Below are 8,681 nucleotides of genomic sequence, written 5' to 3'. Positions count from 1 at the left end.
TATTGTCTCAAGGTAGCTTGTATTTCATAGTCATCTGATCCCAATGTGCTTAATCTGGCATATGGAGTGGAGTTGCAGAAATGGATTTGAAGAATTCCCAGAATTGGACAAAAAAGACCAACGATGTGGTTCATGAAGTGCATTTCGGACTTATAAGTCCGATTTGCATTTGGGAAGGGTCCACAATTATAAAGGTGCATATCAGACTTATAAGTCCGAAATGCACTTATGCAAAAAATAAAGGAAAGAAACACTCTTTGGTGCGAATTGGGGTTATAACCCCAATTTACACCTAAGAAAGAATCATGGTGCAAGACGAGGTTGTCACCCTAATTTATACCAACTCTTAGCACTTGGTAAAAAATGTAAAAGGAAATAGTGTGGGTCGAGGTTATAACCTCGACTTGCACTGTGATAAGGAGACTCGATATAGATCAGGGTTACAACCCCGATATACACTGTTGGTAAGGCCTTGGTGTAGGTTGGGGTTACAGCCCCGACATGCATAATTTTGAGAGGACTCAATGTAGGTCAAGGTTACGGCCCCGATCTGCATTAGAATGGGCAGACTTGGTGCAGGTCGGGGTTATAACCCCACCTTGCACCAAAAAGGGAGAACTTGGTGTAAGTCAGGGTTGTAACTCCAACTTGCACCAAAATGGGAGGACATGCTGTAGGTCGGGGTTACAACCTTGACTTGCACCAAAACTAGGACTTGGTTATGAAGTGGTGTAAATCGGGGTTACAAACCCGATTTGCACTAGACAAAAGTTTGAAGGGGAAGTGTAATTCGGGTTTGTAACCCTGATTTACACCAAAACATAAAAGCTAACTTAAATGACCCAAAAAAGGAATAGAACCTTCGAATCAAGAATCGAGGGTCCTAAATCACGCATGAGGGGGAACAAGGACTACCTTGAAAAGCGTGCCTAGAGCACATGAGCTACAAATTGGACATAATTTGTAGGGGTTACCCTGTTTTTGTGACATAGTAAAAAACGAGGACAACACACACCTCCTAGATTAAAGCTGAGGGAGAAATCTTCCATATGCTAGAGTATACTGACTTATCTCCCCAACATCCCCAAGCTTGAAACCAACTGAGTAGACTTCCCATAAGAGGAGTGACCCATTCAATCTTCTGCAACAATCTTGTCCAACAATTCTGTGCCACCAGGCAATGCAATAGAAGATGGGTTGGTGTCTCAATTTCTTTCTTACACATTACACACTTGAACGGACCTGCAAACCCCAATTTACTTAGTTGATCCCCTGTTAATATTCTCTCCCTTATGGCTAGCCATGCAAAAGCCCCTGCTTTCTGCAGACAATCTTTTCTCCACAAAAGATGTTGTGGCCATTGATCACCCATTTGCTCTTGATCTAGAAACTTATATCCAAACTTTACTGCATAATTGCCGCTCTTTGCACCACACCAAACAATTTGATCTTCTTCACCTATGAGTTTGATAGTTCTAGGTTGTAGCATTTCTCTAAATTTGATTTCCGCATCACCTGGCAACCTTAGTTCCCTAGGGTCCTTCCACTTCCAGGCTGGAACCCCGAACTTGTCCTCTTGGACTAAGAAGTCCACCATGCACTTACCCCACCTCGTCTCCATGACATTTTTGAGTCTAACCATGTTCTGTTCGAATGCAGATTTTGGAATCCTTCTTAGGAGTCCTCCCAAAATTTGTTTTTTTCCCATTCCCTATTCTCCAAGTAAGGTGTTTTGTTATCACCTCCCTACAATCAAGCAAGAAATTCCATATAGTCGATCCTCTAGGTGGGTTCCTAATTGCCAAACTTATTTCTTTGCCTTGTCCATCTAGATACTTGTTTACAAGAATCCAAACCCATTTTTGGCTTGGATTCTAATACATGCTCCATATTAGCTTTGCCCCATTGTTTTGTTAACTAAGTTCCACTTCCTTATTCCTGCACCATCTTTGTCTTTTTGTTGGCAAATTTTGTCCCATGCTAGCAGATGAATCTTTTCTTTATCTTGATTGTCATTCCAGAAGAATTTCCTCATCCCTTTCTCAATTACCTTGATGATTTTTTTTGGAATCCTTAGACATGACATATAATATAAGGGGATTGCAGACATCACTGATTTAAGCATCAAAATCCTTCCCACTAATGTTAACCTTATGCTTTTCCACCCCTCCATTCTTCCCAAACAATTCTCAATTAATTTGTTCCATAAATTCAATCGGCAAGCACTTATGAACAAGGGGATACCTAAGAATTTCCCAGGTAGCTAACCCTCTCAAACACCTAGTGTTTGTTATTTCTCTTTGAATATCAACATTTGTATTGAAATAATACATCTATGATTTATGCCTGTTCACCGCCTGTTGTGAAACTTTGCACTACTTGTCAATTGTGCTACAAATGATCTTGGCTTCCCCCATTAGTAAAGTGTCATTAACAAATTGGGTATGAGTAACCGCCTCTATAATCCTCACAATCCTGACACCTTTCCACCCGCCCGATACCTTGAGTCTGGTTATCATTCTCCCCAAAGCCTCCGCTAAAATGATGAATAAGAATGACGAGAGGGGGTCGCCCTGATGGATGCCCCTTGAGGTCGAGAAGAAACCTTGCAAACTACCATTGACTAAAACCAAAATTGTTGGTGAGGATATTTTGCTCTCTATCCACTCTAGCCAAGGTTCACAAAATCCAAATTTTTTCAGGAACTAAAGGAGAAATGGTCAGTTGACATGGTCATAAGCCTTCCGGATATCCAGTTTGACCATCATTTTGCTTGTCTTTGCCATTCTGATTGAATGGATCACCTCATGTACTACAATGATTCCCTCAACAATGGATATATTGGGAGTGAATCCACTTTGCTCCTCTGATATGATGATAGGAAGTACATTTTTCAACCTATTGGCCATCACCTTTGCAATGATCTTGTAGGTAGTGTTACACAATGATATCAGGCGAAAATCATCGAAAGATTGTACATTTTCCTTCTCTGGGATCAATGCAATGAAGGTGTTGTTGATTGTTTTGGATATGTATCTATTCTCCCTTGCCTCTTCTACCATTTCCAATATATCCATTTTCACAGTTTCCCAAAAGTTGTGGAAAAAGGATGGAGGGAAGTCGTCTAGCCTTAGAGCCTTGTCTCCCTCCATAGAGAAAAAGGCATTTTTAACTTCCTCCATTGAAACTTTCTAACATTAAAAATCTATTTTCTTTCTCAGTGATTATGGATGGGATGTGGTTTAGGACTTCATCCGAGTTTTTAGCCAATTCATTTCCTTCCGCTGTTAGCGGATTCTAGAATAAATTCACGACATCCTTATTGATATCCTCTGCCTGATCTAGGACATTGCCTTCTTCGTTTTAGATTTGGTAAATTTTGTTGGAAACCCTTCTAGCCTTAACCAAACTATGAAAAAATTTAGTATTCATGTCCCCTTCTCGGAGCCAACATTCTCTTGACTTTTACCTCCAAAGGGTTTCCTCCTTAGCCAAAATTTCTACTAGTTTTGAGTGTAATCTCTTCTCCTCCTAGAATTCCACTTCCATCATTCCTCTTTGAATAATTTTCTCATTATTTTCTACCAGACTGTTTTCTAATATGATTTTCTCCACAAATATGTTCCCAAAATGAGTATGGTTCCATTCCTTAAGTCTCTCTTTTAGGAACTACAATTTCCTTGCTACTACAAATGCCTTTGTACCTTTTATCTTGGGTGCATTCAACCACCACCTGGCAATCAGCTCTGTCAAGTTTGCATCTTGCAACCACATCTTCTCGAATTTAAAGGGTCATCTAATTGGAACATTGCCTCCCATACTATAGAAGAAAAATTCCAATTTTTTGATAAAAGGAAACAATCGAGTTTTTGGGCAATAAGACCATCTCTTGCATGTCTATTCGTCCATTTATAACAACCATTCTTGAATTTTTGATCTATTAGTGTATTCCCCTCTATGCAATTCTTAAACAACAAATGTTGGTTGTAATGATCCCCAATACCACCTATTTTATCCACGGGACTTCGAGCTGCATTAAAATCACCACCAAAAATTACGCGTTTACTTCCTACTGATTGCAAAAAATTTGAAATTTGTTCCCATACCTTTGTTTTCCCCCCTCTTGATGTCAGGCCATAAACATTGATTAGGATGAACTCGTTGTTGTCTTGAAAGCTCCTTATCTACATAGTTAGTTGATTCCCATTCAAGGCCAACTCTTCTCCCTTGAAAGAGTGCGATCTCCAAAAAGTGCTCAGGCCTCTCGATGCTCCTTTAGCATCCACCATTGAGCCTTGCCACATTTTCCATTTTTGTTGAAACTTGCTTTTGTCTTTTGGTTTGATTTTTGTTTCCTTCAACATAACAATGTTTAGTTTTGTCTGATCAACTCCTCTTTTGATCAGGTAAAATTTGTTAGTGGCATTGCAGCCCTTGACATTCCATGATAGGATCCTCATTGCCCTCCAGGAAGGGTAATGCCCTTCTTGGATCTCATCTTCCTTTGTCCTTTTGCATTGCCTACCATTTCCAGTTGTGGTCTTTTGGATTTCTTTCCTCTACTCTTTTCTCCCCCACATTGATTATGCTAGAAGAGGCCAACAATTTCTCAATGGTCCTTATATCACTAACATTTTCCTCTTCTTCCAAGTCAAAGGGATCTTCTTCCTCCATCTCCGCAGTTATTACCCCATCAAAGCATATTTTCCTTAGAGTGACCCTAAAAGGGGGGAGTCATTATAGTCCGGCCTTGGGGAGCTTGGTCTGATATTGACTCCTTCTACATACACATTTTTGTGTCCTCACCCGCTCTACTTCTTTTCTTTTCCTGCGATGGAGTTTTCCTTTGATAGGTTTTGCTAGTAGAGCTTGCCTGTAACATCTTTGATTGCTCCATTTTGTTCTCCAACTCCTTTAATGGTGTTCTTCCAAATGTTAATCTATCAATGATCATCTCAAGATTCTTTGTCTCTTCCAATGGGCTCAAGATTGTTGTTTCATTTCTCACTGACCCCATTTCCTTCCCTTGTGGCATGTCTACTGTGCTTGCAATTTCAAGGTTTACCCTTTTTGGACTGTTTCCTGTTGGGACCTTCTATCTTCCTTCCTCTTCTTGTCTCATGGGCTCTGAGTCCTTTTGTCTACCTTCTACCGCATCTTCAGTCTCCCTAACTTTGTTTGGGTCTTCGATTTCTATGTTTTTTGATTTGTCACTCTTCTCTACTCATCTGGTTTGCTCAGTCCTCCTCCATGTATTCCATATGCTCTTTCTCCTTACCTTTACTTCTTTTCAAACACTCCTCGACTTTATGATCATTTCTCTTAACACTTTTTGCAGGTTTCTACAATGTTCTCGATTTCAATCTTCTGAACCCAACTACTTTCATTTGTGATGAGTTCCATTTCTTTCAACAATGGAGGGATTGGTCGCCACATGATGTAGATTCTTGTGTAGACACTACCGTCTAAGGCCTCTACAACTTCATCTTCTTTAATGAATCTCCCTAACTTATTTCCAATATGCTTGAGGGTTTTAGTTTCCCAATATTCTCTTGGAAGATTATAGAGCCTTACCCATACTGGAACTTCTTCCATATTGGCTCGAAGAGGATCGAAGCTTGGCTCCCACTCTCTGATATACACTCCCATCTCATCCATTAGGAAAGGACCCCCTCGAAGGATGTCATATTTTCTCCTTTCATTAAAGAAAATCACCAAGAACAATTCGTTAGGAAGGGATTTAATGATTCTCTCCTTCCCCTAGGTCTCTTCGCACCATTTTCGTACTTTCGGGATGGTTGACCAGTCTCCTTCCCACTTAATGAGTAGTCCTCTATCCTTCAGAAAGCTCATTGAATCCTTCCAGCCCTCATCTTTGACCCTTATTGAGATCCTTCTCTCCTTGTCCACTCAGATATCTTCTCGACTTTCACCCATCTTCATGTAGCCTTGTCGTGGATGCCATATTTTCTTCACAATCTTGTTGAAGCTTCCTCTACAGCCTGTAAACAACTCTGCATAACCCCATTTCCTCAGTGGTGTTCGATTCTTCCTCAACCTTTCTTGCTTCGTCCTGCAGTTTATGTACCATTCCTAGTTTGCTTTTTGATCCTCCCAAACCCGATGCGGTGGATTCCATGGTAGCCCTCTACCTTGTCGCCTCTTGCAATTTCTCCCTAAGAAATTTGACCGTTGCAAAAACTTGTGCCTCTCCATTCTACCAGTGCTTTCCTTATCCCATTTTCACTTTATTGTTTATATTATATAATTTTATAATAATTTAAAAGTTATTTTATTTAGATCAAGTATAATTAATATTGCATAAATATAATTAAAAAATATATATTCTTAAACTAAATTAATAATTAAAATTAAGATTAATTTTATTATTATAATTTTTTTCATCGGTAATTGGTTCATTTTTCAATTTATTAACCAAGATTATGAGCTTGGCCCAAACTAGAGGTGGTTGCAAATAGGGAACCACCTCCCCAAAGATACAAACACCAAGACATGGGACCCATTAACAAGTCAAGATCCACATTTAGATTGTGATCGTAAGATCATATCAAAGTTACCAACTTTCTTAACATTCTTCTTTCCTTTCATTGCTTGCCAACCATCCTCCAGCTTTGTAGCCTCCTTTTACCATCGCAACAAAGCATCTAAAGTAGACCTTGTCACTCCATCCAGACTACCAAAGAGTCTACCTCTAACCATTGTTGCATTTGAGTTATCACAACCATCAACTCCATCATCATTTTTCATTTTCTCATTATCTCTTGTAACTTCTGAAGATGTGCCAACCCTCTTCCCCTTTTTCAAAATATGGGAACCAACCTATTTAACATCTTTCAAACCTACTAAGCAAGAAATTGTGGTGGAACTGTTGTTCAACTTATTTCTTTCTGAAGCATTTGTAGTTTCACTATCCAAATCTTGTTTTCTCATAGCAACAACCTTTCCCTGAACAACCTCAAGTGCTTTCTCATTTTTAAATTCAAGACATTGCTTAGTCTCCAAAGGATTTCCCTCTACACATTCCTCTTTCTCCATCGAATAAAACTGAGGGAAAGCATCCCTCCACCAAGTTGACCGATTATGGATCTTCTTTTTTGAACAATTAGTAGCAACATGCTTATTACGTAAACATCTTCTACACTTGAAGGGTTTGCCTTCGTAGTCCACAGGTTGCAACCATACCATGTTTACATATTTAAGAGACATATTAGCCAAAGGGGCTTTCATCAAGTCCATCTCAACCAGAATGGGGGAATAAATAGTATGAAAGAACTCTTGGGATCCCTCATCCACCCCAAAAACTTTACCCAAAGTATTCCCAATCGCTTCAAAGAAGGATTCAAACCAAAATTGTAACAAAAGGTTAGGCAGTCGTACCCATAAAGGAAGTTTATCAAAGGATTTAGTCGTCAGGTTAAAAGCTGGGTACTGAGGTTTCAACAACAACATGTGCTTGTTCTCCCAACTCCAATGAGATTCACACAATATTTTATTCCTATCTTGTGCATTGTCAAACACCACCACAAAAAACCTCTAGGCAACAAGATAGATCTGAATCTCCCCTTCCACAATAGAACTCCACTACTCATAAATCCATTTATGTAACTCTCCAAGGCTGGGCCAAAAACCCTTCAATCTTCCTATCAAGCCCATCTCTTGATTTTTTTTTTATTCTTAGGTATCTCTTCTTGAATGCCATTCTCCAAACTTACCATTAGCCTATCTACAAGGGGTTCAATCCATTTAGTCCACATTGCTCCTTCATTGCTTGTCTTCTTGTTCACTTATGCATATAACCTGCACATCATGGAATCACATTCCTTCTCCCCACATACACCCTATCACGCCTTCCTTTTTTTGTCAGGGGCACCAACCCAAACCCTATTATGCTTTGATGTCAAACTCAAGGCCTCCTCATGACCTCAATAATTAGAGGATGCCTCACCCTTCACAAACCCCTAAAAATCCCCCCTCTACATCCTCCACATCGGGCGCTCTTCCTCGTGAAAGGATTTGGAGAGATCCACCTTCAAAGGGCAAAATCCTTCTAAAGCATCCTTCCAAACACCACATCTATTTGGGCTACCATCACCAAAGCCAAAACTTCTGGACTTACTGCCACTATCCCCAAAGGAAACCCTCTTGTCACAAGGTAGTTCCTTGCGATCCCACAAGACATAATGTGGTTTCAAGTCGACATGATATCGACTAGAAGGCGCCTGATGACACTATTGATGACCTTCACATATAGGCAAGGTCTGTGAAACCCTAGCTGCAACAAAGAAAGACATCAAGAACTTTGGCAAAATTTGTTAGAATTTAATTATTATAATTATAATTATATAGATTTAATAATTAAATTAGGATTATAATCTTAAGGAATATGTATATTTTCACTATAATGTTTATATTATATCATAATTATTAATATTATTTTATTGAAGTGGGAGTTATAGTTAATGTTTAAAAAATATAATTAAAATAATATAATTTTAAAATAACAATAATCCAAAATTATAATTAAGAATTACAACAACTATTTTTATTACAATACTATAAAGATAAGTACTTGCCACTATTTAGCACTTGTTATATTATGTGTTACTTTTTTGAAAAATGACGTGATAACAAGTGAATCATATTGTTTAAAAATCGTAAAT

Source organism: Cryptomeria japonica, chromosome 3, assembly GCF_030272615.1.
Source record: "Cryptomeria japonica chromosome 3, Sugi_1.0, whole genome shotgun sequence".
Taxonomy (NCBI): Eukaryota; Viridiplantae; Streptophyta; class Pinopsida; order Cupressales; family Cupressaceae; genus Cryptomeria; species Cryptomeria japonica.
This window is presented reverse-complemented; position numbering follows the sequence as displayed.